Genomic DNA, 20,731 nt, shown 5'->3' on the forward strand with positions numbered 1-20,731 from the left:
GCACACCACTACAACGCATGCCATTACAATGCAGTCATTACAACGCATACCATTACAACGCATACCATTTGAACACTTAGTACCCTTCCACTATCCAACACTTACCCTACTGTTGCACCCTCTGGAGTTAGAATAGTCATTTTAACCCCTACACTATACAACACTTACCCTACTGTTGCACCCCCTGGAGTTAGAATAGTAATTTTTACCCCTACACTATCCAATACTTACCTTACATGCAATGTAATGTTATGCGTTGTAATGGTATGCGTTGTAAATGTAGTATGCGTTATAGTGGAATGCGTTGTAAAGGTAGTTTAAAAGAATTTGTTGTAATGGCATGCGTTGTAATGGTATGCGTTGCAATGGATGTTGCGGTTTACAAATTGCGTTGTAAAGGTAGGTGTTGTAAAAGTATGCGTTGTAACGTCATAAATCCCTGGGCTAGCACTAGACTGTCCAAAGAGGTACCTGGAGGTGACTCCAACAAGGGCAGTCAGGGGTCCCAACAGAAGAAAGAGGGGAGGGAAAACTTAAAAAATAAGGAGTTCATTCATGGCCCCCAAAATAATTCCCACGGAATAGTAGTAACCAGTCCCAGTCTGTGCCTAAGAAGAAGGGTTGTTTTGACAAACAGTGAAGTTTGTACCCTAATACACAGAGTGCTATAAGGATGACACTCCAAGAGTGACTTCATATGTTCCAAGAGAGCACAGACCCCCTACTTGTGGGCAGATACCTCGGTTGGCGAATGTAGCTCTCGGGGAGGAGACCCTAGTTTCCCGAGGGGATAAGGAGATGGCGCCAAAAGCTTATATGCCTGCCAATACATCCAAGTACAGGCAGTGGGTCACCATCAATGGGCAATGGGTGGGTGCTCTGAGAGACACAGGAGCCTGCATGAGAACTGTAAAGTGTCTGCTGGTGTCCTCAGAGCAGGTCTTCCCAAACACATCTAACCAAGAGTCACAGACAATCGTGAGAGCCGTCTACTGGTGGCCCTGTTTTTCTTTGAGTGGGGCGGGGTTCTCAGGGTCTCTAAAATTAGCTGTGAGCCCTGCCATGCCTGTAGATTGTCTATTGGGCAACACTATCTGGAGGGAGGAAGAGCTCAGGTCACAATTGGAGATGTTAGGATTGCCCACATGGGTCTGTATAACCACACAGTCCATGGCTGCCAGAGAAGGGAGAAAAAGGCATCTGATACCTGGAAAAATGGCCCAGACAGCTCCCAAGAAGATGAAGAGCATGGGGCATGGGAAAACTGCCCCTTAAGTTCCCACGGTCGAGGTTGATGAGGCACGTGAAGAGGATGCCCCCAGCCAACCCTGGAGGACCTTGCCACCCTGGGTTAACTTACCTGCCTGAGCTTGCTTGTTGGCAAGTTGAGGGTAGGCCCACCAGTAAGGAATTCTGCAACGTGCAGAAAGAGTACCCCACTCTAGAGAGCTTGAAGTGGCAAGCTGAAGCTCAGGTAGCAGGTGACCCCTCTGCAGATCTTTTGATCTTTTGGGAGAATGACCTCCTATATAGCGAGCCTAAGGCTCCTGGATCTGGGGCAGCATGTGTGCATGTGGTCCCCCAGTGTAACAGGACCTTCCTACTGGGTTAGGCTTATGACATACCCCTGGCAGGACATTTGGGGTAGGACAAGAACTTTGCAAGGCTTGTTGCCCACTTCTATTCGCTCTGGATTAAGACAGCCACAGATGCATTCTGTAAGTCCTGTCCCACCTTCCAGGCTAGTGGGATGTCGAAGAAAAAGCTCTTGGCTCCCCTGAACCCATTACCTGTCATTGCAATCCCCATTGAGAGGATAGGCATCAACATTGTTGAACCCTTGGACAGCACGAAAGCTTTAGGCAATAGGTTTCTCCAGGTCTTGGTGGACAATGCCACTCGCTACCAAGATGCCATCCCTCTGAGGTTGGTGACTGTACCTGCGGTGGCCAGGGCCCTTTATGGGGATTTTGACTTTGGTTCCCGAAGAGGTAGTGTCTGATAAAGGCACTGACTTCATGTCAGCGTACATGAATTCCATGTGAGATGAGTGTTGGGTAACTTCAAGTTCTCCACACCCTTTCACCACCAAACCAACAGTCTTGTAGAGAGATTGAACAAGACCTTGAAAGGCATAATAATGAGCCTACCTGAGCCCATGAGGCATAAGTGTGACATCCTCCTTCCATGCCTTCTCTTGCCTACAACGAGATGCCACAGAAGCGAGTAGCATTTAGGCTATACAACTCCTTTATGACTACGCCTCTTAGCCTTGTAAAAGAGGGGTTGGAGCAAGCTTCCAGGAAGCCCCACAGGATGTAGTCAGCTACATGCTGGCCCTCTGTAACCAGATGCACCACTTCTGGAAAAAGGTAAAAAGCAATTTTGAGGCCAGTCAAGAAGTTACAACATTCTGGTACTACCAGAAGGTACTCTGGTAGAGTTTTAGCCTGGCCAGATAGTGTGGGTTATGAAGTCTGTTGAATCTAGAGCTCTCCAGGATCGCAGTACTGGGCCATATGAGGTGCACGAGCAGAAGTAGAAGTCCACCTACCTTAAGGGTGCTCCACGTCATCCACCTTAAACCCGAGTTTGAGAAGTCCAAAGTGAGCATGCTTCTGGTAACAGACGAAGGAGTGGAAGAGAAGAGTGAGCTTTCTCTCTGATCTCCTATCTGGCCAGGAGCATGATGGGTCAGTGAAAGGTGCCAGCCTCTCCCCTACACTGGCCCCATAGCAGCAGAGTAACTGTTACCAGTTGCTGGGGCAGTTCGTTCAGCTGTTCTCCCTCATCCCTGGACTCACACACTTGTGCGTCAATGAAAAAGACAATGGAGAGAGTCCACCTCTGACGAACAACATTTACAGGCTGTCAGATAAGGTGAGGGACGTATCAAGGAAGAAGTCTCCAAGATGCTATGGTTAAGGGTGATATAGCGCTTCAGTAGCCCCTAATCCAGCTGGTGCCCACGACTGCCCCACCTAGCACCACTTTACTGTGGTCTGGGCACTGAAGAAGCTGATATCACACCTGTTTGGGACTCACATCTGGGTTAAGACAGACCATAGACTCCTCAGGTGGTTCATACAAATGAGAGATGAAAATCCCAAACTGTTGTGCTGGTCCATCTCCCTACAGGGAATAGACTGTACGGTAGAACACCGTCCACGGTCAGACCACGCCAACGCTGATGGTCTTTCTAGGTTCTTCCGCCTTAGTACAGAGAACTCACAATGGGTTAGATAGCTATCCCCACATTAAGCTGGGAGGAACAAGTGTTATATCTGTCAGCCTTAGGGTGGTCTCCCCCCTGACTTTTTGTCTTCCTCCTCCACTTTTTATGACCATATTTTTGCTTGTACGAGGACTCTGCGCACGTTATCACTAATAATTAGTACTAAAGTGCTAGTGCTCCCTCCTCTCAACTTGGTAATATTGGTTTATCGCCAATTGACTTATTTAATTTACTTATAAGTCCCTAGTAATGTGCACTACACATGACCAAGGCCTGTAATTTAAATGCTACCAGTGGGCCTGCAGCATACCTGTCTACTTACACAGTGCCACAGTGTGACACACTCTATCGGCTCCATCACACGGTCTCCCAATTATGATATCACATGGTGGCAGTGAAAACTAGCAGAAAACCACTGTAAATAGGGGTTTCCCAGCTCATTTTACAAAGGTTTAAATAGCCGACGTCCATGAAGGGGCATGAAAACACCACAGGACATCAGCACCAGGCTCAGCAAGCTTTTTTGTTTTTTGGGAGGAGCGGCCTTGGGGGCAGAGTGGGGTTCAAAAGTGCCTTGTAGTTACTTCTTGGCATGAGGCACTGCCCCCTTCAAGGCCCCACCACCTCCTCACATGGTAAGATTGTTCTTCATGTTGGCAGGTATGCAGCAGTAATGATAGTGCTACCTACATTAGAAGCTCCTTAAAAATGTTTCAGGCCGGCCTTTTCAGAGCCTGTAAGTGCCGCTTAAACTACTATTTTGGACTGGCAACATAAACCTTTTGCCAAGCCCACACCTTCCTTCTAAATACATATAAGTTGCCGCTAAGGTAGGCCCTGAACAGTCCAAAGGGCAGTGTGAAATGTATTTAAAAAGCAAGACATGAGTGCTCCTCCTAACGACCGATCTCACTGTTAAATGCGGAGCCTAAGATACTGGCAAAACTGTTGGCTACTAGACTGGTGAAGGTCATTACGGAGTTGATTCACCTGGACCAGTCTGGATTTATGCCCCGCCGCAACACAGCACTATATATACGGAGGCTGCACAGGATTCTGGCCTGTGCATCGCATATACATGAGCCAGCAGTCCTTTTGTCGTTAGACACCACTATGGGCTTTGACAGAATGGAATGGCCCTATCTGTTTGCGGTCTTGAGTAAATTGGGCTTTGGTCCAGAGTTTATTGGGTGGGCCAGCCTTTTGAACTCGGACCCCCTCGCTAGAATTGTGGTGAATAACCACAAATCCACAGATTTCTCTCTGGAACGCGGAATGAGACAGGGGTGCCCTCTCTCCCCGTTACTGGTCGCATTGGCGCTTGAGCCGCTCGCGGCCTGAGTGCGATGGGACAGGATGATTAGAGGACTGTGATGGACGCCAGACTGGGAAGACAAGATATCGCTCTACGCGGATGATATCCTGTTGTACCTAACTTCACCCCGGGACTCCCTGATTGGCTTCCTAGATGTCCTGGCCATATTTGGGAAACACTAGAAAAAATGGTTAGGGGTTCTGCCCACCTCACCCTCCCGTACCTGAGCAGGAGACATCCACGGATGAAAGAAGTAGAAAAAAATGGTACTGAAGGGATCAATCCACTTTTATTTCTCAAACAAGAAACAATTAATTTTCTTGTGAATAGTAAATTAAATCAAAGAAACGTATCCATAAATTCATATATACATATATGGGCGTGCAGCCAGAGAGGCACAACAGAACACATTATATATACATCACATCACATGTACATTCTATACAAATTTACAACATATATAGTATCAAAAACACTTTTATGTACCCTAAGGAAAGGAATTATATATATATGAAAAAATTATATATATACATACACCAATTTACATATGTATCTCCTCTTACGATCTAACGGAGTATACAAACAAGGTAGTCCCAACAGACAGGCACCAGGGGGTTAACACATATACCCAACCTATATTTGTGTAGGTGCATCAATGAATAAATCAAAATTTTTTATTATATTGAACTAAGGGACTCCGTTCAAAGCCAAAGGTGTCGACGCAGTCGCGGTCGCGTTTCAGCCAGATGATATAGGCTTCATCAGGACATGGGTACTCTCATATGCACGGCCCTGTCCAAATCTGGGGCAAAAGTACTCGGTCAACCCACAGCCAACCCAACCCAGAGGGGTGGGGTGGGTGCCACCGGCTCGGCTCAAGTCTCGGGAAATCTTAATCTCTACAGTGTGTCCGCCCTACACAATCTATAGATTCCAACTCGTAAGGTTCACAGGAGTGGCTCAAGTCACACGCTCTTCCTGCAGTCTCCAAAAGTAACACTTGCGCGAGGAACCGGTGTCCGTAAGCAACGTCTTCCTCCGGGAAACACTCAGGATTTGCCATTAACTGGATGAAGTCGGTCCTCTTCGTTATTAATGGGGATCCACCGGACATCCCGAGCTACTGCCCTCTCCGGACGCAGTCGGTGGGCTTTAGGTACCTGGGAATATTTATGACCACAGACCTGAAGTTACATTCTGAGAATAATCTGAAACCCCTGTTGGTCCGACTTTGCCGGGATGTTGAGAGATGGAAGTAGCTGCCCCTCTCATTGTTGGGTATAGAGCGGGGGGTTACCCAAACATAGTCACTGGGACCTGGGTTCAATATGTACTGAGAGGAAGGAGTCCCAGTGTCTGTGTAAGTTAATGTTAAACAATCAAAGCAAATAATTAACAACACATTAAATGAGTCCACATTGTTTTAATCACAACGAGACTGGGTATATTGAATATACACAAGAATAAATCAATAGGTACAATTGGTTGTACAGTCCCCCAAGGAGGATAGGGAAAGGTGGTGGTAGGTGATCAGGTGAGGATGAGGTAGTGAAGAAGAATAAGTGACAGTAAAATCAATGAATCAAAAACACTGTATTTGTGAATCGTATACAGTATGGTGGACCAGTGGTTCATGACAATTAGGTTAAGGTATCATACTTCACATAAAACAATAAATGAAACAATTGATGGCGTGAAGTTGATAGACCAATGGGCGGTTGTCGACGTTTCGACCCTCTAAGTAATGCAGGGGTTAGTTGAGCCCTTGCTGTGGGGTCTTCATCAGGACAGAAAAGAGGGGCAGGCAACCTATTTAGGTATATAAAGTACAGAATTATAATTCAAAGTAGTGGGATGTGCCTCATGATAACTGATTAACGCACACTTATTAAGGCAATTTGAATAGAATTAATCTCAGAATATCATCAAACTAATATTAAGAGCCCTAAACAAGAACTTAATTAATTAAAAACAAATGATTACAGAATTATGATTCAAAGTAGTGGGATATACCTCATGATAACAGATTAACGCACATTTATTCAGACTATTTGGATGGAATTGATATAAGGATATCATCAAAATGATATTTGAAGCCCTAAACAGGAACTTGATTAATTAAAACGGGTTTAAGGGAGAATTGAATCTATTATGAAGGAGTCAAGATCACATTGGTATGAACGAGCGTAAAGAGCCGGAAAACGGCCCAGAGGTTAGCATCGGCTTATTTGCTAATATCGGTTGGATCCTATCATGCAGGTAGTGTCTAAAATAGAACATATAGATCGAGGCTTTGTGGGTCACAATGAACCATGATTTGGCATTTAAAACAATCACGGTAAAGATGAATTACAAAGTAACTTACCCTGTGGTAATTATCAAAATCTTCACTGAATTGCAGCGAAGGGTTAATGAGGTGACTGTGGTTCCTGTGGGTACAAGGGGGGGAAAAAGCAATCACTCTCTATCCCTACAATAATGAATGAGAAGAGGTGCCAGACAGAAGGATTGACTGCTTACCCGGGACTGGGAAAACGCGTCAGGGACCGGCCATAAATCAGGAATCCGGAAGTTCTAAAAAGAAGATTAACTGGGCATTACTGTCTCAGATATCGGATATCAATGGCCGGATAGTAACCTAGAAGAGCGGAAATGCCCCGCGGTGGTAAACTTACTTGGAAAATGCTGACTCAATCGTGCAACGGACCCCGCTCGCTGTCGCAATGGCGAACCGTTGTTCCTGTTTCTCATATCACCATGGTAAACGTACCACGTGGTGTATGTACAGCTTAACGATATAGAAAAAAGACTGCGCGTTAGCGCGGTCAGACGGAGGAAATTGTTGAGATTTGGGAGATTTAGGAGATTCAAATTATCCTATTTATAAAAACAACTGTCATCATTAAGATACAAATAATTGTAGAATATTGGGAAATATTAGGAGACCTTGAATGTTAAACGGCCCGCGAGAGAGCCATTAGTACTGGTATACAAATGATGTTGTGCATATCGTCATTAACAGGTTGACGCAAGTTAGTAAAAAGTTATAGAATGATAACATACACCATTACTGACCAATACTACCATCACAAGCACGGTCAGAGTAAGTAATTAAAGAGTACAGTTAATTACTACTCGTGAGGGTGGTTACCTCCAGACAGTCGGGTAAAGACCATTCCAAAACAACTGACAGTCTGGTTCACTATGGCGCACCTCTCACATGAGGGTGTAGGCCAGTGCATTTCAAGATGGTATTCGTACATAGTTTGATGGAAATTTGGCATGTGCATATTTGGGGGAGACCTAGATGTTAAATTAACATTGCCAGTTGTGAGAAAGAGCTGTCATGCTCATTCAGACCTGTCTCAATTGAGTCAAAGAAGTATATCCATTTGAGTTCACGTGTATTTAAGATGCCTGTGATGTTACCACCCCGTGGGCCCAAAGTGGCTTTCTCTATTACCACCCATTTAAGGTTGTCCGGGGAATGTCCTGCACCCTTAAAATGGTCTACTAAGGGAGCCCCCTGTACGTGGCACCTAATCCTGCTCATGTGCTGAAGAATCCTAGCTTTCACTTTCTGCTGTGTTTGCCCAATGTAGATTTTATTGCACGGGCAGATTATTGCGTAGATCACATTAGCCGAATTGTAGTTGCTATGTGTCTTAAGCCTGATTCTATGTTGGGAATATTGAAATTCCTTGGTCTGGATGGTAGTGTCACAGGCTTTACAGTGTCCACATCTGGTATGTCCAACCACAGGGGGTAAATCCCAGAGTGAGGTGATAGTGGGCTCCTCTGGTGTTGGAAGTAGTGACCGTACTACAAAGTTCTTGATGCTTTTGGCTTTCTTGAAAGCATGTAGGGGAGTTTGAAGTTGGTTGATATCATCCGATATAAGTTGCCAGTGCTGATTGATTATGCGCTTGATCTTGTTGTTTTTCATGTTAAAGGTGGTAACACAGACAATCCTATTATCTGATTGATCACGTTTGTCTTTGACTACAAGTAGTTCATCTCTGGGGTAGTACCAGGCAAGTTTGCATGATTTCTTCACCAGGCGTCTTGGATAACCGCGTTGGTGCAATCGGTTTGCGAGATCATCTGATTGTGTAAAGTAGTTTTCTTTACTGGAACAATTCCTACGAATCCGTAGGAATTGCCCAAAGGGCAAATTGTCACGGAGCGCCCTTGGGTGATGACTATTATATTGCAGCAGTGAATTTCTCTCGGCCGGTTTGCGGTACAATGTGGTGAGTAATATCCCTGATGCCTCATAGATAGTAATATCTAGGAAGTTGATGGCGTGGTTGTCCCGACTGAATCGTGAATTTCAGGGATGTGGACTGGTGATTTAGCCATGTGAAGAAGGTGGATAATTCATCTTGATTGCCATTCCAAATTAACAGAATGTCATCTATGTATCGCATCCAGAGACCCAATTGGTCTCTGAATGGATTCACTTGATTGAGAACAGTATCTTCCTTGAAGGCAGACATGTAAAGTATTGCCACATCCGGGGCAAAAGGGGCCCCCATGGCTACTCCTGAGGTTTGGAGGTAGAATTTGTTTTTAAACAAGAAGAAATTCTTCGTCATTGCAATTCTTAGTAATGCCACAATAAATTCTGATGGTACTTGTACCGGGGCAGGTCGTCGTTGTAAGCACCGTGATATAACACTAAGGGCTTCTTGTTGGGGGATACATATGTATAATGAGACCACATCGCATGTTGCTAATCTTTGAAGATGGTGGTCAAACGGTTGATTTTCGACGATGTTGATCGTATGCATGGTATCTCTGAGGTAAGATTGGGTAGACTCAGCCAAGGGCTTCAAAAAGAAGTCAATGTATTTTCCAAGTGGCTCAAGAATGGAGCCACACCCCGATACGATAGGGCGGCCAGGAGGAGTGACCATACTCTTATGTATTTTAGGTATGGTATAGATTGTCGCCAGTCTTGGATGTTTTTGATTGAGGTATTGAAACTCGTTGTCCGATAGGAAGCCTTGGTCGAGACCAGCTTGGGTTAACTCCAGGATCTCTTGGCCAATGGCCTTAGATGGATCAGAGCGCAACAGTTGGTAGCTGGTGGCATCCCCCAGTTGTCGTAGGATTTCAGATTCATCGGCAGAGGTATCTTGAACAACTATCGCCCCACCTTTGTCCGCAGGTTTGATCACGACTTGGGTGTTGCGGGCTAGCGATTGTAGTGCAGCCTTCTCACGTTTACTGGTGTTGTACTTTGTAAAGGATTTGGTATGTAAAAGTTCTTGAACGTCTCTCCACACCACCGCCTCATAAGCTAGAATCTTATGGCTCATTGTGCTGGCAAAAGGGACAAAGGTTGAAGGTATTCTCAATCCTGTTGTTGATGGATTGGTTAGAGGATCAGAGTTCTGAAAGAAGTATTTAAGCCTGATTTTTCGAAACAATTTGAATAGTTAAGTCCGAATAATGAATTTATCAGGTGTGTGCGTTGGGACATACGAAAGCCCTTTACTCAGTACTTTAATTCATCCTCATTGAGTGATTGTTTAGATATATTGACAATTGGGCTTAGGGCTAAGGCAGTCTCTACAGAGCCGGACTGGGAACCAGAACCGGCCCTGGCAAAGTGCTCGGCCGGCCCCCCTCCCCCCTCCGGGAGGAGAGGGGAGGGGGGAGAGGTGTGACCGCGCTCCTTGACAGGGCCGGTTTTCGGCCGTTTTTTGTTACAGGGCCGTTTTTGCAGCATAACGGCCCTGTAACAAAAACGGCCCCAGGGGCCCAAAACCGGCCCCCAACCATGCGGCCCACCGGGGAATTGCCCGGTGCCCTCAACGGCCAGTCCGGGCCTGAGTCTCTACCACCGGTAGGTTTTGTTGCGAGTTGTCCTCTCGCCGTGTTGTTCTGATTGAAAATGCACCTGTTTCTGGGGTTGTCCGCGTCCTCCGTCCCAGGAGGTCGAATTCTGTTGGGGAGCCCGTTGCTGACCTCTCTGCCAGTTGTTCCCTCTGCCTCGAGGTGGACGCCATGATCCTTGGTGTTGTCCTAAAAAAGGATTATATTGTTGTTGTTGGTACCCGTACTCTAGGTAGTTGTAAAGATTGCTTGGGCCCGGTTGTTCTTGATCGCCTTCGGAGCTGTATGACGAATCTGAAAAGGTTTAGTAATTTTGTCTGCCTCTATAGGATCCACACCCTCTGTTGGAGAAGCGAACTTGGTTGTCTTGACGAAAATAGTCCTCCTGTAGGTATGGATACGTTTTTTTCTTATCACACAGACGTATGTCGCGGGCTAATTTCTCCAATTTCCGATTTTGGGTCGTCAGGTCGAAATCCTTGAGCGAAGCCTCAAGGTTGGTTAGTGTATCCTTGGCAGATGCCTTGACATGATTATATGAGAGCCCTCTATGCTAAGTTGGGTAAGATCTCTCTAATTGGGCCGGCAGGTCACGCGGTACAGGTTTGGCACGTAGTCAATAGGCACCTTAGGTGGGAAGGGAGAATCACGCAGGCCACTCCCTTATGGAGCTCTGAGGGCTTGGGCAATCTGTGGAAAACAAAAGGCTTTGACCGCTGGGACCTAATCGGGATTTCAAAAGTCAAGGATGTCTGGGGGAGGATTGGGATCCTCTCGTTTGAAGCCCTGCAAAAAAGTTACCAACTAAGCGAGAACGAGAGATTTAGATATCTCCAGGTCAGACATGCCCTACAGACGAAGATTCCCCAAGGCATTACACCTCCTGAGTCTTCCCCACTCGAAGATCGGGTGTTAGATGGGCATCTTCCCACTAAAACCATTTCTCTGATTTATACAAAATTGATCAATCACATGGAAGATCCGCTGGTGACACTTAGAGAGCAGTGGAGTTATGTTATCTTGATTTATTGAGCGCACGGCTGCCCCAGCAAAGGGGCGTCCTGGCGCTAGTGCAGAACAAAAAAAAACGGACAGGAGGTGGGAAACACAACACAACGGCAACAGAACTAAGGGGCTATGGGGAAAAGAAAAGGTTTAACCGCCTTCCTAAAAGCAAGGAGCTCATCGATGGCACGGATGTGAACGGGCAAGGAATTCCACAGTTTGGCGGCAAGGACTCGAAAGGAGCGGCCGCCAATCCTGGATCTCTTGAAACGGGGAACAGTGGCAAGGTGGAGAGCAGAAGACCGCAGAGAGCGAGCTGGAACATAAGGAGAAATGAGTTGCTGCAAAATCTGAGGAGAAGAAAGCTTAAGGATTTTGAATGTCAAAATCAAAGATTTAAACTTTATTCTCTGTGCCACCGGGAGCCAATGGAGATTAAAGATGGTTCTCCTAGCTGAACAGAATTTAGGCAAACCAACCAGAGCCCTGGCGGCAGCGTTCTGGACGCGTTGGAGACGGGAGAGCTCAGCCTGATTGACTCCAAGAAAAAGAGAGCTGGCATAGTCTAATTTAGACAGAATCAAAGCTTGCACAGCCCTCTTACCTCACACCACATGGGAAAAGATGGGTGACGCTTACATGTATGATCGCCAAGCGTAACATCGCACAACTTTGGGGTGCTGTTCAGTCGCCCCAACTGGGGAAATATATGGTAGATCTCGACTGGAGCATGTTTCGGGAGAGATCGGTATATGTGGCTAGGGGTCACCCTGGAATGTGGGAGAAAATTTGGGGTGCCTGGAACGGCTATCGAGGTGACATTTGTACCCCTCCAGTTGCATATAATGACGTTGTGGCGTCGGAGTCTCCATGACCCCACAAAATTTGCTGTATCCATTGTGATGGTTGGTGCTATATGAGTGATTATCGCATATTACTTTTGTTGTTGTTTGTAAATTGTTTATTATTTTTATTTGTCAATAAAAAGATTTTTAAAAAAAGTAGGACATATACTTCAAGGCCCCACCACCTCCTCACATGGTAAGATTGTTCTTCATGTTGGCAGGTATGCAGCAGTAATGATAGTGCTACCTACATTAGAAGCCCCTTAAAAATGTTTCAGGCCGGCCTTTTTTTAGAGCCTGTAAGTGCTGCTTAAACTGCTATTTAGGACTGGCAACATAAACGTTTTGCCAGGCCCACACCTTCCTTCTAAATACATATAAGTCGCCGCTAAGGTAGGCCCTGGACAGCCCAGAGGGCAGTGTGAAATGTATTTAAAAAGCAGGACATATACTTCAAAGTTTTACATGTCCTGGTAAATGAAAACTCATTAACTCGTTTTTCACTACGGCAAAGCCCATATCTTTCATAGGATAACATTGGGACTACCTTATTATTTTTTATAAGTGTTATTTCCAAATGGGAAGATATGACTGGGTCAAGTCTGGTGTCTCTGGAATCCTAATTTAAAATCCTAGCTAATGGTAAAGTTGTATTTTAAATTACAATTCTGAAAATTACACTTTTTTAACTGTAACTCCTGGAATGTTGTATATGCAATATGATGCCTCTGAAGGCTAATCTACATATGGCAAGCCTCACAACCAGTCAAAACATGGATAAGCCAGGACCAGAGTAGATTCAGGTGTGGAATGACCAACACTCCCTTGGTACCTCATCTATTGGATAGTAACCATATGGTGATAAGATGAGGTGGCAAGTTGACAGCGCAGTCACCCCAGTAAGAGGAGGAGACCTTACGAATATGCTGCACAAACTGGGGATCAAATGGATTGAGCGATGCACCTCTATAAATCATGGACTGAATACAGCTGAAGAGTGGTGGTCATTGTGACTGAACTCGGGAATGATAACACATCTTGTGGACAGTAATTGAATCTGTAAATATATGATGGTACAGCTTGTTTTCTAATTATCACCTGACTTTGTGATAAAATGATTTATAAAGACATATATGTTCTTTAATTTGAAATGCTTTTAGACTTGCAATGCCATGAACTTATGATCTTATTGATTTGTAATGCCATGATCCTAATGAAATCTACATGTGATATGACCATAGTGATCAGGTATACATATATGTAAATGCTGATTTTCAAGATGAATGCGGCTATCTGGTCGTGAATATACACTTTTTATCAGTGTATGTATATTCTGGCTATTTATGTTCTGCTCGATTTGCATCTGCTTTTATCACTTTTTATAGTGCATGTATTATTTCTACATTGGCTTTTAAATTATTTTTTCCAGAGTGGATGTACCACATTTACAATTGTCTTGATTTATCCCAAGCACTTTCCCTGTACGAAGTAGCTTAGACTAACACCACCCCCTTTAGGCTACCATAGTGAGAACCTGTCTGGATCCCAGCCTCGTTTTGAAGTGCAAGATTGGTTTTAACCCCATGTGCGCGGCCGCGATTCCGCGCCTGTGCGGCAGAATCGCGAGTGGGCAGGTTCATGATGGCCCCCAGCCGTCATCAGCACACGCCCACCGTAGTGCATGACGGCTGGGGGCCATCATCAGCATCGAAGGGGTTAAGGAATGTACCACCAGTCTCCTGTGGCATACTCTCAACGACGAGGAGAGTCTAACAGATGTAGCCCACCTTCGCTGACCGTTCGATTGTGGATATGGCTGTACTCTGGGATGGTGGCAGCATTCTCTCTACAGGGATTTTTTAATGCAAAATGACTGGACTGTGTCACAGACAGATTGCTGTGACTTTGTTTGTCCTGGTGGCATGCGGATACCGTAGTATCATTTCTATGTTTCTCCTGCAAGGGGGTAAGTTGTTATCCAGGGTCTGTAATCTTAATTTCCTGCAAATTTCTGGGAAACTAGTGTGTTCTCTAAATGACTAAATGGCTTTTTCGTCTTTTGGGTCCCTGTGTTCATAATTTAAATTTGGTCACTTTTCAGTGGTGGCACTTTTTGGATGGTGTATTTTGGTTTTATCAGGTAGGCCTATTCCTTTGCCTTCAAGTATATGACGGTCTGTATTATAAGACCCTGGTATTGAGCATCTGTCTGTATTCCTGTCCCAGGTGTCCCTCATATTATATGATCTTGATGAGACCCCATATTCTATAGTGGGTCAAAACATCATCGACAATACTAACCATACTCTACATTCCAATCCTTTGAATGGAAAGGCTTGATCTAAAACTTTGTGTAAATCAAATATAGTATTTGTCTTTGGTGCTGGTGCTGGAAACCCTTGTTTTTATGTTTGTATGGTCACAATTCTTTTAGTATATATGTTTTCATGAGTTCTGTTTGACATGGGACATGTAATATTGTATGTATGGTTTTGTACAATATATACTAAACATTATCGCAACTGTCTTTTGTGTTTCTACTATTATTTGCATGTTCTTCCAGTGTGGAATTTTCTCTAAGTACATCTCTAATATTTTGATTTATGCAATTGGGCTTTTTATATTTCAGTACAATAAAAAAAAAAATTCAAAAGGAACTGTATGTTTACAAATAATGATTTATAGCTCTGTTTCTTTTCCAGTATCGTTGCCTTTGTGTTTTGCTAATCTAACTTTTAAAAAGTTGGCATTTTCTTTCTTTTTTTTTTTCTTCAAATTTTAACCTTTATTCACAGTCAAAATTCTAGTACAGAGTTAGTCGCCTGCAGCCCCCGAGGGGCGACAGCCAATGCAAGTAAAACATATCTCGTACACAGAATTAATTTGACACAGCCTGAGGGCCGACATCCCGGAGGCTCGGCAGCGTACAATGAGAGAATAGAGAAATACAAATCTGGAAGAAGCTAGACAGTATCATCGTGCACACCTTACAGGGTTCGTGTCGGCACTTCTCTGGCTGAGTGGAGGACGGTGTCATTACCCATCCAGGGGCTAGCAGGCAAGACCCAACCCAGCACCATAACAAGAAAAAACGAAAAGAAAAGGGCTAACTAACTCCTACCCCAACTACCCCCCCACCCTCATATCGCCATTAGTGCTCTCGCCCAGGTTGCAACACAGCTAGTACTCGATTGGACACGGTGTGAACCGAATGAGTAAGGAGGAGCTTGTGTGCCGCCTAACGACCTGCAGTCCTCCCATGGCAAGCCAAGCCCTCCCTTGTGACCCATGGGCTACGCACCCCACAAATCTCCTGCATGCAGACTGCGCTCTAGTGTCCCTCTATTCGCCATGACCCTACCGCACCCCCCCTAGGACCCCAGCTATGCACCAACCTCGAACCCCAATAAAGGCCCCTACCCAGGTTCATCATGTGTGTCACACTTGTCTACATCCCCACCCTGCTCTGTGTCCTCCTCCTCCCCAGTACGGCTGATGTATGACTTAAACAATGCCCAGAAGTTCTTGGGCCGGCTCCTGGGAGGGAGCAAATCGCTATATACCTCGGACTGTGTGCAGCAGTACAACATGTCCTTTTCCCATCTTTTCTTTGTTGGTAATGGGCCTCTCATCCAACAAGCGGCCACTACTCTCCTGACCATTAACAAGGCCATATCTACCAGCCGCCTCAATGCAACTGGCAGAGGCTTCGAGTAACCCAACAGTGCCAGTGCAGGATCTGCCTCAATATCCGCCTCTAGAATTAAGCACAGTTCCGCGAATACTTCCCCCCAGAATTTACTGATGCCCGGGCAGCTCCAGACCATGTGCAGGAAGTCAGCTAACTCCGCGTGGCAGCGTTCACACTTCGTGGATTGCCGCAAGCCGTACCTGTGCAGCCTCTCCGGGGTGTAGTAGACACGATTCAGGAATTTGAAATGAACTAGCCGATGTCGCCCATTCAATGATAGCCTCTTTGTGCTGAGGCAGCAATACCGCCACATGTCATCCTCTATCTGCAGTCGAAGATCATGCTGCCACGCTGTTCTAGCTTTGGATGGTTGGGGCCTGTTTGTGGCGGGGTCCCAATTGTTTAGGTCCGTCACCAGCTTACGAGAAGAGACTGTTTTAATCACGTACGTAAGTTCCGGTACCTCAGTTGGTTCCTGTAGGTCCGGTCCAAGGAGTTCCCGCATAGCCCCCTGTACCCTGTGATATTGAAATCGTGTAAGGAGCGAGTCGTCTGCCTGCGGTGGGGACAATTGCTCCCATGTCTTCAGCACTCCATCTACAAAGAGGTCCTCAAGTTTGGACACTCCCAACCTCTGCAAAGTTCTTGTAACTCCCTTCTCCCTTAGCAAAGGGATCCACACCGCCCATTCAATCCTCAGGAGCGGAGAGTACAGAAGGTCGCAGCCCTGCGCTCGTGCCAACTCATGCCAGGCATGATTCGTGGTTTTAAGGGAGTCCAGCCTACCAACACTGCGGTCTACCGGCAGGAGTACTGTGGCCGGCAGTGGCAGTGGGTCTGCAAAGAGGCGCTCAAGAATGACATGCGGGATCTGAGGAGATCCGTGTATCCAGGTGTGAAGGTGAGCCGCCTGCGCTACTCTGTAATACCTCTCCATGTCAGGGGCGCCCAGGCCTCCCATTTCATAAGGTAATGTCAAGGTCTGCCACTGTATTCTGGGGTGTTTCCCCCCCACGCTAATCGGGTGAGCGCCTGAGTCACCTGCTTGAAAAAAGCCTTGGAGAGGACGACTGGGATGTTGGTGAACAAAAACAGAAACCTAGGCAGCACCACCATTTTCATAATGGAGATCCTGCCCATCAGGGACCATTTCTCTATGTCATCCAGCAGTCTGGAAAAAGCGGTTCCATAGTTTTCCCGAATCAAGGTGTCAGGGTCCATGTGCAACCTTATCCCCAAGTACCGGACCGGGTCAGAAGACCACTGGAGGGGGTAGTCCATCACGAAAGGTGTGGTGACTGGAGCCAATGGAAACGCTACAGATTTGTTCCAATTGACTTTAAGACCTGATAGCGCCCCAAATCTCACGACCTCTCTAAGCACTGATGGGAGATTTGTCTCTGGTTCGCAGACGTATAGCAGAGTGTCATCCGCGTATGTGGATATGCCAATCTTATATGTCGGAAAATTGATGCCCTCTGCGGCATGGTACTCTCTGATAGCGCAGACTAGGGGCTCAGCCACAAGAGCATACAGTAAGGGAGAAAGGGGGCATCCCTGTCTCGTCCCTCTGTTGATGTCGAAAGGGTCAGTGACAGAGTTTCCCATTCGCAATCTGGCCGTTGGCTTATAGTACAGTGCTCCCATCATTTGTAGAAAGGGTTCACCCAGCCCTAGTTTTCGCAGCACTCTTAACATAAAGGGCCATTCAACTGAATCGAATGCTTTTTCCATATCGAGAAATATGGCTATAGCCTTGTTCTCTTGCCGAACATGCTGCATTACTCCCAACACTGTTCTGATGTTATAGGTCAGATTCCTTTCTGGGACAAATCCTGCCTGCTCCGGTGCCACGAGATCGGGGACAAGGAGCACCAAACGAGTGGCGAGTACTTTGGCATACAGTTTGGTGTCCACATTCAGCAAGGACAGAAGCCGATACGAGCCACAAGCTGTAGGGGGCTTGCCAGGCTTCAATATCGTTATCAGCAGGGCCTCGCTCATGGTGGGACACATCGACCCGTCTGCACAGATCTCGTCAAATAGGGTGATCAGATGGGGCATGAGTTTGTCGAGAAAAGCCTTGTAGAAGCCCACAGTAAGGCCATCTATTCCGGGGGAACTACCCGCTTCCATCCCCCCTAGAGCTTCCCTTATCTCATCCTCCTGGACCGGAGCTGCCAGGAACTCTCTCATCGAGTCTAGGAGGAATGGCATCCTAATGTAACTAAGATAATCCTCTATCTCCTCTTCCATGTGAGAGGATGTGGATTGGTAGAGATCCGAGTAATAATTCTTCAATGTTGTAATAATCTCCGCTTCGTCTGTGAGGGAGGACCCAGTGGGTGACATCAGTTTGTCTATTATCAATGGATTCCTCTCCTGCCGCATAATTAGAGCTAGGACCGAGCCAGGTCGGTCCCCCTCCCCGTACACCCTAGCCGTGGCGTACTTGCCCATATGCTGAACCTCTCTATCGGCCTCCTCTTGATATTCCGTATGCAGTGTTTTAAGGCGATCCGCAGTCTCCGAATCATAGCCTCTGCTTTGCTTCTCTTCTAGATCTCTCAAATGGGTTTCGAGTGTCCGCAACCGTTGTCTAATGGATCTGAGTACACCGGAGTGTATGGCCATCCCTCTGATATATGCCTTAAATGCATCCCACAGTGCCAGGAAGCTGTCCACAGTGCCTAGGTTCTTGTCAAAGAAAGCATCCAATGTCCTCCGCCAGACTACCTCTGAACTCCTCATCAAGAAGCGAGTAGGGGGGGAATCTCCAGGTGAACGGGGGAATTCTTTTCGTCGGGACTGCCAATGTCAAAAGTAGGGGAGAATGGTCCGAAAGTGTACGGGGCAGTACCTCACATCTACTTATACCTGCAATTATCGTTTGTGAGGCTAGGAAGTGATCTATGCGCGTATGCATATCATGGTGAGCCGAGTAGTGTATGAACCCCCCCCCGAGTGGGGTGCTTGGTGCGCCACACATCAACCAAGTCTAGTTTCAGCATTTCCGCCTGCATAAGGAGGGCCAATGCTGCCGGGCGATCTATCCGTATCAGGGTCGTACACAAAGTTAAAGTCCCCCCCCATAACATCTTGGAGGTCTCGTATGGCCTGCATCGCATTGCTAAACCAGCGTAGAACTCGGGGTGGTCATAGTTGGGTCCATAAACATTAACCACTACCAGGTCCAGACCTTTACCCATGAACCGTGCAATTAGGAAACGTCCCTCAGTGTCCGCGTCTATAAGGGACAGCCGCAATTGTGAGCGCAGGTTTACCCATATGAGGACACCCCTAGATTGTGTGGTGAAACCCGCTGCCAGGCAGCTACCCCTAACACCTGAGGTATCAAGCATTTTACTGTGGGGGGGAAGATGTGTTTCCTGTATGAGCGCAAGATCAACATGGTGTCTATGTAGGTAGTTCAACACCTTCCTAAGCTCTGGTGATCATTCAACCCCCTCACATTCCATGTTATTGCCTGCAGTGAGTCGGGCCTAGCATCCCCAGGCATTCTACCTATGTCTGCCATTTCTGAAGAAAAAACAGTGTATCAGCAATCAACATGACCCCAGGTCCGTTAAACCCTGTCCAGCAATGTACAATAAGAGCAACAGTTCCTGCAATATAGCTATCAGTCAACAACCTGCTTGGCGTACCCAGTAGAACCCCCCAAATGGAACCGTAACCTCCCGAAACCTGTACCTCCCCCCACCCACTGCAGAACTCCCCCAACCTGGCCTGACAGGGTCCAATCCCACCCTCAAAACTTGAAAACTTAGAATCATCCTGGAGCATCCAGGACATAGACCACCTGGGGTCAACTTGAGCTAAGCGCACTGGGGCAGAGGTCGCTAGGTGAAACACAACAGAAGACCTCATTAGAGTAACGAACAGTCGCCGCCCCAGGTGCCACCTTGACTAGTAATGTCCATCAACGGAAAGGATTAACAGCACCCTACTGTAGCACACACACTGCCGCCCCCAGAAAGTCCCAAACATAGTCTCTTATCTCCGCTTTGCATTCAGTGGGCATGGAAAGGGAGATGGCTACAACAAAGAAAAATAAAAAGAACGATCTCACCCAGCTTTCAGCTTCCAGGAATGTTCTGGGCGCCTTCATCGCCTCTCACCCGGAAGCGCGATCCGCGTGTAAGCACAGCCGTGCAGTGTCACAGTACAACCGCACCAGCATGGATCTTGTGGTTACTAAAGTGCGTCACACAGGTGATGGCTAGTTCGTCATTCCTGTTCATCCAGCCCCTTGCTGTCCGCCAGATCGTCGGCTGTTCTGTTAGGGCTAGACCTCTGCTCCTTGGCCCATTCCTTCAGTGATTTCTGCAGATCCTTAGGGTCGGTAAAAAAATGTGAGTGCCCCCTCCTGTTTATTCGCAGCTTCGCAGGGTACAGCATTGCGTAGTCGAGTCCCATCTCTCGCATTTGTCTTTTGTAGGGGGCAAAGCGCCGCCTCTCCTCTTGGACTTTAGCCGTGAAGTCAGGGTACAAGGAAACATCCATGCCCTCGTACTGCAGCTTCCCTTTCTCTCTGGCCACCCAAAGCGCCGCGTCGCGGTCTCTGTAATTCAGTAGTTTTGCGATGATCGGTCTGGGAGCAGCACCTGTGGGTGGTCGCTGTGTCAACGTACGATGGGCCCTTTCGACTACAAACATCGGCGAGAAGACATCGTCCCCCAGAAGTGAAATGAGCAGCTTCTCGACAAACAGTTCCATCCTCCCGGTCTGCGTCGTCTCCGAAATGCCTGTAATACGAATGTTCGAGCGTCTCGAGC

At 46.7% G+C, this 20,731-nt stretch overlaps 1 protein-coding gene across 1 annotated transcript in view; it reads right to left on the minus strand.

The window, feature by feature from the left end:
* The window catches only part of MYRFL (myelin regulatory factor like), a 1,005,707-nt gene that overhangs the window by 200,152 nt on the left and 784,824 nt on the right, over positions 1-20,731 (minus strand). The gene's annotated exons all lie outside the window — the stretch shown is intronic.

This window comes from Lissotriton vulgaris, chromosome 1_1, assembly GCF_964263255.1.
Source record: "Lissotriton vulgaris chromosome 1_1, aLisVul1.2, whole genome shotgun sequence".
Lineage (NCBI taxonomy): Eukaryota > Metazoa > Chordata > Amphibia > Caudata > Salamandridae > Lissotriton > Lissotriton vulgaris.